Source organism: Lepisosteus oculatus, chromosome 3, assembly GCF_040954835.1.
Source record: "Lepisosteus oculatus isolate fLepOcu1 chromosome 3, fLepOcu1.hap2, whole genome shotgun sequence".
In the NCBI taxonomy this organism is placed as follows: domain Eukaryota; kingdom Metazoa; phylum Chordata; class Actinopteri; order Semionotiformes; family Lepisosteidae; genus Lepisosteus; species Lepisosteus oculatus.
This window is the reverse complement of record NC_090698.1, coordinates 13,722,017-13,739,488: the sequence shown is the minus strand read 5'-3', so window position 1 is coordinate 13,739,488 and position 17,472 is coordinate 13,722,017. Positions and strand designations below refer to the sequence as shown.

At 38.8% G+C, this 17,472-nt stretch overlaps 1 protein-coding gene across 3 annotated transcripts in view; it reads left to right on the top strand.

Moving 5' to 3' along the window:
- The window catches only part of bmpr1ba (bone morphogenetic protein receptor, type IBa), a 159,667-nt gene that overhangs the window by 48,972 nt on the left and 93,223 nt on the right, over positions 1-17,472 (top strand). For all 3 annotated transcript variants that reach the window (XM_015340423.2, XM_015340424.2, XM_015340425.2), the window contains one exon: positions 7,078-7,132. The gene's annotated coding sequence lies outside the window, so the exon portion shown is untranslated. The remainder of the gene's footprint in view (positions 1-7,077; positions 7,133-17,472) is intronic.

Here is a 17,472-nt window from a genome sequence, read left to right as displayed (position 1 = left end):
AGATATTTTCCTTAGTAGTCTCTTTGATCCCTTTCTCTTATCTCTTCATGTGTTTAATAATAACAGCATATTCCAATGAAATGTTCAGTCAGAAGAATGTGTTTTTTGTTATGGGGGTGATAAAAATATTTCTCAGACTCTGAGGACTGCACCCGTGACCTGTCCTTATCTCCCCAAAAGCTACCATCTAACCACTTTAAGTCATGTGCTTATTTATTGTAGTTACTGTGGTAACAGAGCTATTGGCCTTGGACTTCATCTTTTACAGTAGCAACCATGCCTGTATTCGAAATACCTTCCTTTGTGATGGTTTCTTCAGCACAAAACACTTTCGTACCACTGAATTCCTGCAGGCACATAATTCCACTATAACCTTGAGATCTTCAATTACTTTAACATTCTGTCTCTGATAAACTTCGTTCTCAGAACTGCAAAAACTGCTCACTGTCATACGCGGCTGATCATGAAGTGAACTTGCTTACAGAAATGCGGCCTAAATCAGGTTTTAAGGAAAGGTTTTGTAATCTTCTTATTATATCCTGTATTATGTGTCCGCATGGTTGGATATTTATAATCCTCAAATTCCCAAAGGCTTACAGATGATTATGTAGTCAAATCAGAAGATATATGTTTCTGTTCAATCTGTATGATACCTAAGTACAAAAGGGACATTTTTAAATTGTTAGATAATATGGTTGACAGGGGTAAAAGAACAAGTTAACAGAAACCTGTTTTCATTTAAGGATGCTTTTTCATTAAGGCATTTCCTCTGACTACTACGAAAGTCATATTAAAGAAAGGAACAAGTGAAGTCTTTATATTATAACGTATAAACATGGATGATGTCCACTAAAAAGCCATAAGAAGTGATCATTTTGAGAATACTTTCTAGCTGAGCTGGGATAGGGTTAGGGTTAATTTTGGTGAACAAAATATATAAAGACAATGTTTTATAGAGTGTTATAGCTCTTTTCCTGATCTTATTGATGTGGTTTATGCACAATGAAGCATCCGTTCAGCACGGATATATTTTACCCTAAGCACATTTGTCCAGGGGTATACTACCAGTTGGAATAATATTGTCAGGCTGTGTCTACACATGGTTGATACTTTTCACTACAGCTTTTTGCTGTGAAGAGAAAGTGGCCATGGGTTATTTTAAATAAAGGAGTGTAGTAACCAGGTCAAAGTCGGAGTGTGTCAGTACGATAAATGCCTTGCAGCTTTTTTCTGCACTGTGTGGATCAATAGGGAATTTGACATTTTATTGTATAACTTCACATTGCATACTGCCTTGGGAATATGTTTTCCTTTTTTTCGTGCTGTGTGCTAAAATTTGTGGTCCTCCATAGCATATACAGTAGCACTGCTTGTTCTCTTCTGTGAGGCATCTTTCTGGTTTCTCTGAATCCGTGCTGCTGCCTCTTTCTCTGGTTTGTGTGATTGCATTTTCTTGCGGTTTCGCTGTTTTACTAATTCTGTCCCTTTTTTTCTTGGCTAGTATTTCTTATTTCAAAAGGCCCTGCTGTGTCAATATCTTTATTCTGTTGCTCTATGCAATGTGATTTAGACACTTTCTTGTCCAAGCTATTTTTATACACCATGTCTTGGATAAAGGTGTCATTATTGTTAATAATTTTTACTTGCAGTTTAGACATATGGTAGTTTATGCAAACACTGTGTGTGCATTGTTACAGTGAAGAAAAAATGCAACCATGTGTCTCAGCGAATTTTTACAGCTTTTTGAATGATAGTTCTAGCCTGTTTTTATATTTCTGTGAGTGAAGCAGATGAGATGGATCACAGCTTCCATTGCAGCGCCTTCATTATTGCTGCTGAGTAAGACCATAGTCATTGATTATTTCCTCTTTCCTGATATCTTTTCACAAAGCAGTCGCTGGGTATTTTTAGTTGCACTTCTCATTGGAGTTTGTCATCAGCAATATCCATTTAATTTTCCTTTCCATTCACTACAATGTGGCTGAGCAACATTTCCTGTTCATCTGTGATCATAGTGGTTTGCTGGATGATACATTACTGTACACAGGACAAGCAACATAAAATTTTCAGATCATATTGTCAGCATTGCAAAGAAGGATGCATTGATTCATCAGTATCCCAAATCCCACTTTATTTAATAGATCTAAACTGATACAGAGATAACCGTAAACTAGGGAGTACAGAGTGGATCTGAGCCCAGACTGGATTTGTAGGGTCCTATTTGTAGAAAAGCTGCTTTGCTGTGCAGGAATCCTAGACGTGAGGTTTCACATCTGTGCTGTGTTGATTTTTCAAAATGTTGCAGAGCCCCTGCTCTCAAATGTGTGTAAGTTTTGTGACACAGACAGGTTTCTTAACAGACTTAGTTTAAGAGTATGACCATATTATAACATAACATTATAAGTTTCTTCATGATATTAACATTGCTAAGGGAAAATTATCAGTAAGCTCTGTTTGATAATGGGCAAGCTTCTTTCTGGAGTCTCCATGACTTACTGTATCAAATGGATATTTATTTAATCTCCAACTACGACTCCAGTCCAATAATAAAACCACCCTGACTTTAATAATCAGACTCATGTACACTGATGATTCTGCATTCCAGACAGTTGTCACCATGTATGTATTGAAATATCTGAGATAATGGGACTTAGAGTTCTATATCTGTATCTTAGCATCTATATTCCCAATACTCTAAATCAGAATGCTCCAAATGCATCCACCCCAGTATCATTGATACAGAGTGTCAATGAGTGTCTTAAAACTGTAGAGCACTTTGGTTTTGTTTTCCAGCTATCAGACCTCAGTCTTCCAAAGCAGGTTCTTTTGGACAGACAAAGTGTTTCAAATATATGGTTAAAGCTAACATAAGGAGCCCAGCACTTTAAGACTCAAAAATGTTAGAATAAGAAAGCGAAGTGAGAACATTGTAGAGAGCTTAATAGGTCTAGATTGCTCAGTACAGCACCCGATACCCCCCGAGACAACACCTGCTGCTGTTCCAGGCAATTTGCAGAGCCTTTTGTTTGGGACCTATGGGCAGCAGAGGTAAAAGTGATCTGTGACTGTCAAATCAGTCCTGTAGCCTGTCGACTGAGTTGTCCTAGTTGACCGTTCTTAAAGTAAACGAAGACTGAAGATTTTACAATCATACAGTTTTTTTCTAGGTTATGTGTGTGGAGGGGAGGTAAGAAATGTCCCCTGTTTGTGAAGGAAGCATTTACCCCTTGTAGAATAAACATTTCTAGTAGAGGTAAAATATTGTCACACAGCTTTCAATGCACAATCCCTCTCCCTCTGCTGATAGACACATTATTAAAGGGTAATATGCCATCAGCCTTCGGACCATTTCCCTCCTCTTACTGAAATCTCTTAATACTGCATTCTCAACACGACTACCCTTTTTTTGTGTATTTTCTTTTCATTTTTGCTGCAACGCTGTGCTGCACAGATGAACAAAGGGGATGGGTGAAGGTATGTACATAAACCTCTTCTGCTACTTGAAAAGAGTCAGATACTTCACCTGGAAGATGAAAGAACATGACTTGCCTTGATTACAGCCTGACCTACTTTTTATGCACACGTTAAGGCTGTGCTCCTCGTATTTCCCCATGTTGGTCTGCGACAGCTCTTTCTATGTATTGTTGATGGCAGTAACTCAGTGCTGAATGCAAACGTTGGGGCAGGTAATACATCTTGTCATTCAGTATGGCTGCAGTGGAATATTCAATCGGATCTTTTTAACTAGGATATCAGTAGAGAATTGAAATAGAGTTTAATTAAACGCATAGCAGCAATGCAGATAGACCTTTTTGTCATGTTTTGCGCCAAACTTTAGCAACAATGTGGAACTTTGAGACGGTAAAATAGATAGTGAGATGTTACTGACCGGATACGAGATGTTTCTGTCTGGATAATAACACTCAATGTCGATGTGAATCAAATGGCTTTTGTGTTCTGAATCCCAGGCATTAATGCACGTCTCCCTGGTGTCTGCTGATGTTTACTGGTATCCATAGTAAACGTAAGGGGGGCTGAAGTACTTTCACACTACACTGTACTTGGGGCAGGAATTTATAAAGACTTTATAAAGTGCTTCTTTGAGCCAGACCTCATCTCTGCTTCTGTATTACTATGTGGTGTTGATATTTTCTCTAATGCATTATTTTTGTGTAATTTTATGTAATTTAATGCAAGTTATGTGGTAAAATGTATAGTTTTCTGAAAGCAAAAGTATTGTTAAGCTAAGTAAGTTAAGCTAAGTAATGTCTGTGGTGCACTCAGTGCCTGAGACGCTGAGGTGAGCTATATTAATATCATCCAGTGGTGTCTTTTACTCATCAGCAGAACAGCTTGCTGTTAGACATCACCAGCATGGAGAGAGGTGAACGCCCGTCCTAAGAGAGAAAAGCTCTTGATAAAATCTCAGAATAAAAGTTCCCAAAAGTGTAACAGGGCCGTGCCTCAGCTTTCTTTTCACAAAGTGTTCATCTCGTGTTACTGTTATTCATCATCATATTGACAGTGTTTTTCGGGTTCTTGACAAAAAGATGGCAAACTAACTCGTGTTTACATTTGAAAAAATGATAAGGCTGGCAAGAGCTCAGCTGCAACTGCAGCGTGTCTAAAGTGAGCCCTTAAAGAGTAAAAAAGGAAAGTGTGCATTAAAATTATTATTAAACAACAAAGGAAATTTGAAAATATTCCTCGCTGGCGTGGCACAGATAGCTGTGTGGTCTGAAAGGCCTGATAGAAGGTGTTCTTAGTAAGTGAATCGTCTTATGTTTTTTAAATAAAGTGGATGGGGAGACCTTGTGCTTACCAGTAATGTGTGTGGGATTGCCAGAGAAGAACAGTGGCACTGAAGCTATTTAACCCTAAAAGCACTGTGTGGTAACATTGACTTCAGCCCTGCCTCACTGAGTATTGAGATCTGCTTGCACATGCTTTCTGATTCCAGCCCAGACCTTATCTTTCTGATCTTGCTTCAATCAAAAAAAAACACCCTGATATAATTAAAAATAAAAAGTCTGTTTCCAGGATTTTGTGTACTACTGAGTATGCTCATTAAACACGTATTCCAAGGAAAAGTCTGGTAAACGTAAAAAAAACAGTACTGGAATGTAAACTTTGCTTTTCATGCTCACGCTGGATAAACCAGCTGACAGCAGTAACACCTTCAAACATGTAATGTCTTCAGCCTGAAACACTTCTCTGTAACTCCCCATTGTAAAGACAGCATCTCCTTTGATCCCTTCATAATCCCTCCCTAAACCTTCGTGTCTGTTCTGTAAACTCACTATGGATGAGGCATGTCACCTGGCCTTCTCCTTCTGTCGAACTCGGGACTCCTGCTGACATTCGTAGCACACGGGGTGAAAAGAAAAACCGAAACAATGATGTTTGTCTCCCACAGAGTGAAGAGTTGAAAGGAAAAGGAAGACGGGTTAATTAAGATGTTGAGAGAAAGGCCGCCTCAAGATATCTCGTTTTTCTTACGTAAACTGCAAATGCATGAAAAGCAACCAGTGGTTTCACAAGCCCAGAGTAGCGTTAATTTTGGACTTTCTAATGTTGTTTTAGGTGAACTATTTGTCACCTCTCGGAGGGTTCTTGACAGCAGCGTGGGAAGTCTTGAAAATAGGAAACCCGCCTGCTTGTGATCTTTCTGTGGTGATATTTGCACAATTTTGAATAAATATCACAAAAGGTTAAGCGAACTGGAATCGTGTCTAAATGAAAGCTGTGGTTACGTTTGAGTTCAGCAGCTCTGCTTAAACAAACATTACATTAGCTAATACAATTGCAGTAGCATGAAGGGGATTTCAGTGAATGATGTGTAATTCCACAACAAGGACCAGTATTCTGTAATGCCTTCTGTAAAATACGTGGTATGCTAGATTTGTCAGCTGTTCTCTTTTTTTTAAAAGACAAGCCATTATGTTGTTAATTTTTGGTTGTTTTTTTTTTGCATAGCAGCTTTTTTAAAAATAAAATCACAAAAATGTATTAAACTGATTTGACCACAATTCTAAAAGCCGTATTCTATGATTTTGTCATACTGTACTTGAACTGGTGCTCAAGACCTCTAAGGCATTGCTTCTGTTTGGATTGTCTTTCTAAATCTGGCAAGTGGAGTCACAGAGTGCAAGGTGTCTGCTGTGCATTGAAGTATACCTTGTGGGTGCATTTGACTTTACCTTAGGCTTTAACGTCATGAGAAACTTTGCCAAGGGGAGGAAGCCATTCAGCCAGTCCAGTTCATTTTCGTTGCTGGTAGCTCATTCATCTGAGGAGGTCAATCAGCCACTTCTGAATGAAGCCAAGACATTGGCTTTGACAACATGGCAGGGTAGCCTTTGCCAGACTCCTATGAACTTTTGTGTAAAGAAGAGCTTTGAATTCACATCCCATTATTTACCATTTGTGGTGTCTAAAATGCCTTCATCTGCCATTTACAACACCTTGAAACTCAAAGAACAACTTAATTTTTGGTGTTTGATTCAACAGATCCCTGGGGAAGTTTTGCATTTGCCAAGCAAGAGTGTTGAGAACTAATTCACCAGAGCCTTCAGTGCTGCTGTGTGCTAACCTGTGATACAGCATTATCCGTTACTGGGCATAGTCTGTTTTAAAAAAAAAAACTGATGGTTTTGTTCCATCATTTTCTGGAGTTGCCACTTTAAAGTCTTCAGCATCTTGTGCAAGTCATTTAATTGCTAAAAGGACAATGGTTAATTTGCAGGGCTTTTGTAAGAAGAAAACAATTCCTGTTTATCTAGCTTTAATAAATGAGTGAAGTGCTAGTGTTATGATGCCTGGGTAATGTCATGCTATTATGAAAGAGAGAAGAAAGATAAAAAGAACTTCTGTGTACCACTTGGTTGTTTAATCATATCTTGATTAAGAGCATTGCTTCCTCTTGCACTGATAGCAGCCCCTGCACAGACTGGCAGACACCATAAAAGGGAGACCTGCAGGGTGAGAAGAGCTGCACACGGGCTGTTAATTTTCTTGTCAAAACGTAACATGAGCCACCTAATAACTGTCTTTATGTAATCGCATTTGTTTTTGCAGGGAGTCCGGTCTGACTGCAGCTTTTAAGAGGGAGATCTGCAGCTGCCTGGTACAGGTAGGAGCTGGGGCTGTCTCATACTGTACAGCGTGTATTGGGCTGTGGGATTTTTGGGGGGCAGAAAGTGCGGGCATCAGATCAGAAGGTAAACAGGAATGTGTGAAGGTCTACTTCAAAGAGATGCCAACAACAGCAACCTTCACATGCAGTGAAGAGCGCAGAATTTGCAGGCATCTCACCTTTTTATTAAAAAATAACAGCGGTTTATGTGATTTGGTACTCAGAGTGGGATTCACCACTTCCTTTGCCACAGAGAAACTCCAGGTGGCTTGCTGGCAGTACAAGCCCTTAATAAAAGAGAGCATCGCTTTCTTGAATCACACGTTCCATTTTAGTGTCAGAAGAGCCTTTAGCAGTTCAGTCATTTCCTGTAGTGTGGGGTTTGGAGGAGGTGTGAGAGATGAGGGCCCTGTTTGTCAGCTGCAATCACACCCCTGTATTAAGTATGACCTATGGAGTGATGACTTTCTCTTGTTATTTATAGTGATTATGCTGTAGGCCATGCAGTAGATGTGTAATTGCATGGACTTCCAGTTTTTGTCCGTACAGTACTTCATACGGTTTTCATTAGGTAATGCAGTTGCTGATAATTATTGCAGTAGTGCTTACAGTAATTGTATTTTGTAGCTGTAACAATGTCAATACTGCAATGACCTGTTTGGGTGTATGGAACCTGAATTTGTATTGAAAAATACTCTGAGATGACTGATAAAGGCACTAAATAAAATCGTTTATTATTCAGTTTTTTTAGTTAAGTGTATCGGGTGTGTTGTTTTTTCTGTGGCAACACGGTATTGCTTGGATGTGTCCAATAAGCTGAAATTCAATGCTGTGATTTCTCCTTGCAATCCCTGTTCCATGAGCTGGGCTACTCAAGGACTGCGGACCCTGTCTGGTGTGTGTGGTGAGCTGTGTAGGGACCGAGGTTAAAGTATAGTTAACCAGCAGATTATGGTTACATTCCAGCTTTGTTCCATGATATCATTGTTGTGGCAGACCCGGCAGAAAATCTGAACAGCTGTAGAACTTTTCAGAGTCTCGCATTACACAACATGGCAGCTTGTCAGCTCCATGATATATTGTAGGAGGGGCAGTGTGTGCCAGGTCATTGCAAAGCTGAAGGGAAAGTGAGACAGGGTTGTGTAGAATTAGGGTAGCTTGAAAACCACAATATATAGTTACAATAAAGAACCTAAAGGCGCCCCTATGGAATTTCCTCGTTCGGTGTTCGGGACAATTTGGAACTTGAACACGTAAAATGATGCATTTGGGAGAAGTGCTTGTTGTGATGGCAATGTGCTTTTTCTGGCCATGTGCTGTATCATGCTCCACTGTGAGTCTGAAAGCTCACAGCACAGGGAGAATAATGTCATTACATGCAGGCAACCCCTCTGTTTATTGATTGATTTAATTGTTTTTTGCTTTGCAGTTGTTTAGTGAGATCTGTTGGTTACTGTATTGCAAATGACCCCATAGCCAGGAAGGCCCAGCTGAGAGATGAGGTAATTGTCAGAAAGTAGTCAGCTCATTTTGAATGGAGGATCCTTTTAGTTACCGTGCCTTTCTCTGCTGCATCCTGAAGACTCCAGGTGGTTGGTGTAGTGGGACTACAGAAACCACGATACGTGATTTCATAAACATTCCTTCACCTAGATTGGGCCTATGAGTGTTAGAAAATGGACAGTGACGGCTCTTCTGGTGGCCTCCATGGGAGATAGACAAGACAGTTCTACAAGTCATTCAATACAGCTGAAACATACTGCCTTAGTGCCTTTTTCAGCATGTCTGCAATGATAATATTAATATTATTGTAATTTTAATCATGATTAAAATAGTTTTAAAAAAACAGAGTGTAGATTCCCATTTCTGATAGATGTAATTTTATCATTTGTAAAAGCCTAGTGAAGTAGTTGATTCGGTGAAAATGCAGTTGAACTCTTCCCCAAACTGAATGCAGAATTGTTTCCCACGGCACAATCAGACAGCGACTCAGGCTTGCTTTACCACTGGAAAATACATTTGCTGAAGACCCGTAACGCGTGCGCCTTAAGTGCAATATTGTCTCTTTTGGCAGGTGGTATAAAAGTGCCCAGGTGGTATAAAAATGTTTTCTGGGTTGTTGTGCCCAAATGTTTGTCACACAAAAGAACAACATTGTTTTACATCTTTATGTACCAAAATATCGAAAAGGCTTTCTTCCACATTTTTTTCCAGACGTACATAGTTGTGAGTGAGCCATGAAACACATCTTCTTAGCCAGCAGCATTGCTCGATTTATGAGATTTAACAGGCAGAAAAAGGCTGAAACAAAGTGCTGAATGCCTCAGCACAACATTTTGCATATGAGAACAATTACAAATATAATCTCTGGTGGGAAGCCTTCATTTTCATTAGAAAGCCCTTCTACACCTATTTGTTTGTAAGATTTCAGGTTGAAAAATTGGATCTAAAACAAAAGAAATGCCATCTGGAACAACTGTAATTTCTGTCAGAGTATTTATTGTAAACCAGAGTGGCATGTAGTTTAATAGATTTGAAAATACACAGTAATTTTAATCATTGTAAACAGCCAATTTGTACTAGGGAGAGCAATGCCAGGAAAAATTATATAACGTGTCTGTTCTGTGTCAGCGTCTGAAGATGCAGATTTTTGTAGTCTGTCGCATTAGTCTCAAATAGGTCACTTTCCTGAGTGGCTGCTGCAGTTCAGCAGAGGAACTGTAATATGGGGAAATTGAATCTTAATGGACAACTATGCAGATACAATACGTGAAATTGTCCAACCCTCTTCTATAGCAGGCAGCACTTAAAAGAAGGCTGTGGGACATATTTCAGACTGCATTTGTACAGTATTTATGTACACCTCAGTGTGAATTTTGATTCCATACAGAACTGGTGTACTCATGAAGACTGGGCTACACTTATCCTCACATACTGTATGATTGTTTAGTTGTATTGTGAACTGTGAGTCTCCTTAGATAAAAACATTATCCAAGTCAGGGATCTTAGTCTGAGACTTTACATCCTTAACCTCTGCAGTTCAAAAGGAGACGCAAGTTCAATATTGGCTAAAGTCTGTAATGGGATGTTGACCAACACAGTCTTTGTTCAGCCAGATACAGAAGTAATTTGATCCTGTGACTTTGATCAGACTTGTGCAGGGACACTGAAGTTAATTTTCTCATAAGATACAAGATGTTTGTACTTTGAAGTCTTTCTCATGTTCTTAGGCTTTGAGCAATCCAAGAGCACCACAGTCAGCCTAGGGGAGACTAGTGCTAGAGCTCTGACACTCCTAATAATTGAATATAAGAGAGTAGTCACCTGACAAAATGAGCAAGATTCTGTTTTATTAGGAAATACTATTGATTTAACCTTGCGTAAGTAAGGTGCACAAAAAAACTGATTAAAAAAAACCTCAGGATGAATTAAGATCTATGGCCCAGAACCAATGACTGTAGATTTGTTTACAAGTCACATTAAAAAGCCTGTAAGGTGATTTAATATCTCTTGGCTCTGTGAGAAGCCTTAAATAAGCTAAGTTCTAAATTCCTTAAAATCTCTTTTATCAAGCCAGTCATGACTTGACTTTTGACGTATTTCCAGCAACTACTCCTCTGCTGAAAACAACAGCTTCTTGTGTACTTGCATTTTAAAACCACAAGAAATTCTTATTGTCTTCCCTCAAGGAGATATGTCATTTCTTTGGCAAGACAATAAGATCGTCCTCGTGTGTGCTCGTCAGTAACAAGTCCCAGGACTGATTTGATTGTCTGGGTATGACTTCAGCTGATGCTGGGAGTAAGATTTCATTATTGTTTGCTTAGGAAAAAAGTGAAGAACTGTGCCGTATTGTGATTTTGCCAGCAAACTCATAGCAAAAAAAGTCATTGGTTACAAAGGTGTTTTGCTGTCCACCAGTCTTGCCTAACAGATCATCTCATCAGAAGACTAATTGCTTCTGATGAGATGATCTGTGATCAGATGACAGTAAAATTAAAATATGAATAGGAAAGTGTTGATTTAATTAAATATTTTCAAGATCAGTTTAAATGGATATCTTGATTCCAGTATTGTAATCTGATAGGCATTATCACCACGCACATCCAGTTGATGGCAGTAGCGGTGGGCTGTGCCAAGAGTGGAATGAGCCTCCTTAAGAACATAAGAACAGTTATAAATGAGAGGAAGACATTCAGCTCGTCTAGCCTGTTTGGTAGTTAATAGGTAATTGATCTGAGGATCACATTTAGCCATTTCTTGAAAGAATCTATGATTTCTGCTTCAGCTGGTAAACTTGTTCAAGGCTCCCACAACCCTATCTGTAATGAAATGTTCTCAGTTTTAAATGTGTTTCCTGTTGTGTCCTCTGGTTTGTCACTGTTAGTAATTGTGAAGGCGTGCCTTTGTGCTCACAGTGACTTTAAAGATTGTGAATGCATGGATCACAACCTTTCCTAGACCTTAGGGAACTGCAGTCCCAAATTCTCAGACTGGTAATTAAATCTCGGTAACACAGTAAATGAATTGATGGTATCATAAAATTTGACAATTTCCAAATGAAGCACAAAATCGTGAACTTTGTGAAGGTACTGTATGATCACCAGGTTGTCCCACACTACTGGTCCCGCTGTGGGTCCCGCCCAACGAGTTCGCAAGACTTATGACGTAAATCGGTCCTTCCTGCTCACCTGCTGGGCATGCTGCAGTTTGTTCAAAGGAATTGTGGATATAAAATTTGATATGTCCCTGTAATAACCATGTAATGACTGTTTACATGACCCTGTAATGACTTATGTATTGCGATGTACAAGCGAATGAGTACAGGTTGTGCAAACAGAAATGTTCCAGCGTGACCTGCATGCAGAGGTAACAAGGAAGTAATATTAGTTAGCAAAACTAGTCTTGAAGTTGAGAGCAATATTTCTATTGGATTAAAAGAGACGTTTTCACAGGTCTGCTTGTTTACAATGCAATAAGGCCACTTCATGTCGCAGGAAGTTTAGTTGCCTTTTTCTAATTTGCAGGCAATGATGGCAATATGGCACTGTGCATACCTGGAAAATTAGTCTGTTTTGTGATTTAAATTGGAGGTTTAACACATTACTGTGTACATTTTATTTTCCATTGTGGTTTAAAATGCACTCATCAATGCCGATTCTTTCTAATCCCAAAATAATAAAATAGTGTTACAATTCCGCTAGTGTATATGGTATCCCCCATAATGTATAAGGTTCCTTTTTTTATTGATTACAGAGTAGCGATTTATTTTTTGTTGCACGGTGACCAAGATTGTACACAATATTCCAATGAGGTCTTACTGGTGTATTCCGCAATTTTGACTTGGAATTCCTTAATCTGAATTCTTTGCCATGTCAAACAACCTGTGAAAGTGTAAGTTTTAAGACAGGATGTGAAAGTGCTGGTTAACTTGCAAAATCTCATCTGGGCTAAAGGATAATTCCACAGTCTTGGATCTACAGAACAGAAAGGTCATTTTCTCAGGGTCTCTCAGTGTCTTCCAGAGCCTGGTGATGGGAAATGAAAATAGACCAAAGAGTCAGAGAAGACAAGGATGCATAGGTGTATCAGAGGCTAACTATTCACTGATGTAGTCAGGGTCCAAACTGTTCAAGCTATTAAAAGTGAGCAACAGGATTTTGAATTATACTCTGAACCAGTCCAAAAAAGCAAAATCAGGTGGTATATGGTCATGCATTTAGATTTTGGTTAAAATACAAGCAGCTGCATTCTCGACACACTGCAGTTTGTTAAGAGAATTTTGAATATATCTGGGAAGACCGCATTACCATAATCAAGCCTGGAACAGACAAAAGCAGACATTAGCTTTACTGATTTAGACTGGGAGAGATGTGTTCACGGTGTTAATAAAATGATAACAAGACACCTTCTCGACACTGAACATGAGCAGTAAATGCAAGGCTCCAGTTACAAATAACTCCAGGATTCCTCTCCTGAGAATCGGCACCAAACAAAAGCTCACAGATTTGCAAAGTTGACAATAAGAGCCAGACAACATACTTCAGTCTTCGCTTAAGTGGTGTGGTTGATTAATTTCAGATTCTGTGCAAATGGGAATGGGGGTGTCATCAGCCCAGAAATAAAACCTGATGTCATACCCCACTGACCAGATTAGCTGGGGTTTCCATTTGAAATCTGATGTACGAGCATAATTATAGTTTGTGCAATAGACATTTCACTACATTCACTTTTGAAGGAGACTGTTAGGAAAGGTGTTCTCCAGTCAGGTGCCTAAGGGATCCCTTAAAGAATGGCCTGAGTCCCAGACCAGTCTGCATATGCTGAATGAAGTGTGGTCTAATTTATATCCAGAAAGTACAGGAACTTTCATTTTAAACTGTTTCATAAAGTATCAGAAAATAACCTCTATTTGCTATGATAACAGTGAAAATATGGCCTGTAATATTCATGATCCTAACATGGATATTCCTAATGCCTGGGATAAGATAGGAAGGCCTGTGGGACAGCTGTGATTTGTGTGTTAGTTTGGAGAAACAGCAGACTGAAGATGTGGCACAGTTTTTTCTTCTGTTGGACTTTCTGTTTATACCCACTACTTCATTAAAAGCTGTTATCATCTGCACAGGTAGAGAGCAGGCAGGCATAAATGAATTAAAAATAGTCCTGCACTATAGTCCAAGGGACGTGAGTGCAGTTCTTCTGAAGCATGAAAACACATTTTCACTATGAAAGGGGATTCCACCTGTACAGGGGAACTCAGGGAGAGTGAGGAAGTCGCCGGAATGTGACTGTTACCAACACATTGCTTACACCTACTACTGCAAGCGCATTGGGCAGCACACACTAAAACCATTCACGGCACCGCTTCATCAGAAGAACTGCACTTTCTCCCTTGAAAGGGTCACGTTTCAGTTGATGTAAGCAAATTATGGTTGCAGCCCAAGCTGGGAACATGTGTTTTTAATCATGGAATGGAGTACCAGACCATTACTCTGGGTAAAAAATGTGTCAGCGATTGTTTTAAAAAATGTTGATCAAATAAGTAAAATAGAGTGAAGGAGAAACAGCTAAATTGAGCGCTGATTTTATCAGCAGCATTTAGGATATTTCCAAGCCATCCATTTTGTTACTTTAATCCTGTGACATGAAGTGCTTTAACTCTGAGTTGCCGTTGAAGTGGAAGGAGTTTTCGTATTTTAAAAGCACTTTTGTCCTTTCACTACCCTTTTTTCTTTCTTTTCTCTTTTTTCTTTGCTTATCTCTTCCAAATCTCTGGTTTCCTTTTCTCTACCAATTTATTGCTGTTTTTATATTATTGTTGGATTTACACAGTTTGTTAGGTACCAAGTCTTTCATGCAATGATGATTGTTCACATTAATTCATTATTGTATATAGTACCATGTAATATTCTTTTTTTTTTGTTGAAAAACCAATAAACAAATTAAACATAAAAGCACTTTTGAGTAGTTTGTCATGAGCATTTTCCTGGTTGAATCTATTGACAGGATGGAGTTTTCTGTCCAGATCTCCACTTCATTTGCATTAGGTCCGACCATCCTCAGACAACCTTATGATCTGATCTCTGCTTTCAGTGAAGGGCGTGAAATTCACAAAGAGCAGATGGATCTTCAGCCTCCATTTCTCCCAGAAGAACAAAGGAATTCTAGAAATACTTACCACAGTTGAACCTAAGTATTACAGGAAAGTCACTTAAGCAGCAGCGAGTCAAGTTCAGATTTCATAAAGGGAAAGGCCATTTGGAGAAATGGTTTGAAGGAAGGGTTCTGTAAGCAGGCAGACTGCTTTCCCTGCATTCACAGATGTAAAGTAGAAACATTAGCATCTGCAGTAGAAATCTTTCAGACAGAACAAAAGCGCTAAACTGATGATTGTGGAGTCTGGAGAGGGAGACCTCTGGGTAAATTTTATTAGGGTGTTTTCTGTTCTTATTTACTGTGCTTGTTTTTGTAAAAATTTGATCACCAAACGTTCACCAACCTGTTTGGGTGTGCAAGAAATTACATTAAAAATGAAGACCCATTTGAAACCTAGTTGTTTTCTCTGTATTTTTTCAGTTATCTCCTATGTGTTGCCTATTCAGTTCTGTTCATTCTGCGTAGGATTTCCTCTTGGCATCCCTACTTAGATTCCGAAACAAACAGCTTTCCCGTCAAAGCTGTTGGAGAGGGAACAACCTGATGAAATCTCTTCATTTTTAAAAATTTTACTAGAGTGCCACAATAATATGCATCCCTTCGACACTAATAAGCAACAGCCAGCAAGTGTCCCCAGTATCGTGAAAATAGTTAATTAGCAGAGTAAACACCAACAACCCAGATGGTGCTGTTGAAGTCTCAGGCAAACTGTGAGATGCCACAGTCAAGCGTGTGAGATAAGTATTCAGTGGAGCTTTTCCACTTGCAAAACTGTAAGCTTTTGGGTAGATTATGACACTTCTGTTGACTAATTCATTTAGTTGCTGAGTGGACTAGGAAATGCTGTTCTGAGAAAGAAATGAGGGATGGTCTGGAAACAGTCATTGGCTGCCATGCATCCCTGACTAATTAACAGGGCTTTGACTGTCACGTTAGAATACAGTGTAGTATGAATTTGCAGTTAGCAATGTCTGCCAGCGACTTTCCGATAACCACAGCCAAAGGTCCAGATTTGATGTCAGAAAAAAAAAGTTATTTTGTGGATTAGATATTTGAAGAACAGAACGAGCTAAGAGGAATTTTTACAGATTTCTACATACGTGATTTAATAGAGAAACAAATCCAGTGAGGTGGTCATATCTATAAGCAATGGCAGTTTATACAGAAGGTTGATAAGTTGTAGGAGTTCTAAGTTATATTCTTATAATAGGTACTTGGGAAAAAGCAAGTCTCCTAATCCACAATGTCTAATCTTCACCAATAGCATAATTATAGGGAATATAACACAATTACATTTGTGGGTTGTGTGAATTGCACAGTTAAGAAATAAACAGTTTGACTGCCACCCATGACCTCTTTAGGAAAACAAATTCTGCCTTAGAAAAGATTTCACTTTGGTTTCTTTTCTGAATGTAGAATGTGCTGAGAGAATTGTACCTACTCTAACCTGTGTGGATAGCACCAGATCTCCACAGGACTTGGGTGCACCACTGGCTGCTGTTTACCGCCCAGCAAATGTCTTCGGGGTATTGAAGGAAATTGTTCTGTTTTGTATTCAATTATGAAATTTGTACAGTAATTTAATTCTCACTTTGCACTTACTTAACTGTGTTTTTACTAAATAGACTGCTAATTTATTCTCCAATAAATTATTATAATTCCTTTTTGTGAAGCTTTGTTAAGATGTTTTGCGTAATATACAGAATTTATATATGTTAAAAATAAGTAAATGCCAAGATTTCATACAGTAAGTTAATTATTTTAAATACAACCTGTTTCACTTGTAGTGGACAAGAACTCCGGTATTACCTTAATAACTGCTGTAACGTCTTCTGTGTTGTATATATTTTAAATTTGCATGAATTTACAATCAGTTAAAACATAATGTTTAAAAGCAATAGATATAAAGCAATAGATATCATGAGAGCAAGAGACAGGAAATCTGAGTTTGTATTTTTCTTTATTAAGAACAAACATTTATTTTTGGTACTTTGTGTTACACAAATCAATATGCAATACTCGAAGCAAAGAATTCTTACTGGCTGTATTTTTTATTCTTGATTCTCAAATAATTGCACTACCTGATTTGCGTCTATATTACGGGAATGAGGGCAGTTATTTCCCGTTATTTCCTTAAGCTGATTATGTGTACAGTCATTTAAAAATCCAGGATTGTTTAACGATTTACCAAAAGAAATAGTAAATTCCTTATCAATGAAAAGAATGTAGGGCATCCAGGAATCCTGAGAGATGGCTTGGCAGTTCAATCAATTATTAAGACCACATCTGAGGAAGATTTAATACTTGAGTATAACACAGATTGCTGGCTTGTCAAGCTGAGTGTCCCAGGGCAGGGGGCTCTTCTACAAGTCTTTCTCTGGGCCTGTAGTTCTTTTCTCGCTTGCTTTTCTTCACTCCCTGTGCTGAAAACGTTTACAAAAATGCTGCTGACCTGATGGCACATCTCAGTGTAACAAGACCGCCATTCAAACTCTGTTTTCCAGCTACCAGCATGTTGTAACCATAAGGAAATGCTCCCAGGAGGGCTGCCAGTAATTTAATAATGCTTAAACAGCATCAAGCCGTCGCGCATGACAGAATCCAAAGAAGGCAGAAGAGACCCCGAAGAGGAGGAAACAGAATGGAGTGTGAAGAATACTTGCTTGGAGTGTTCCAGT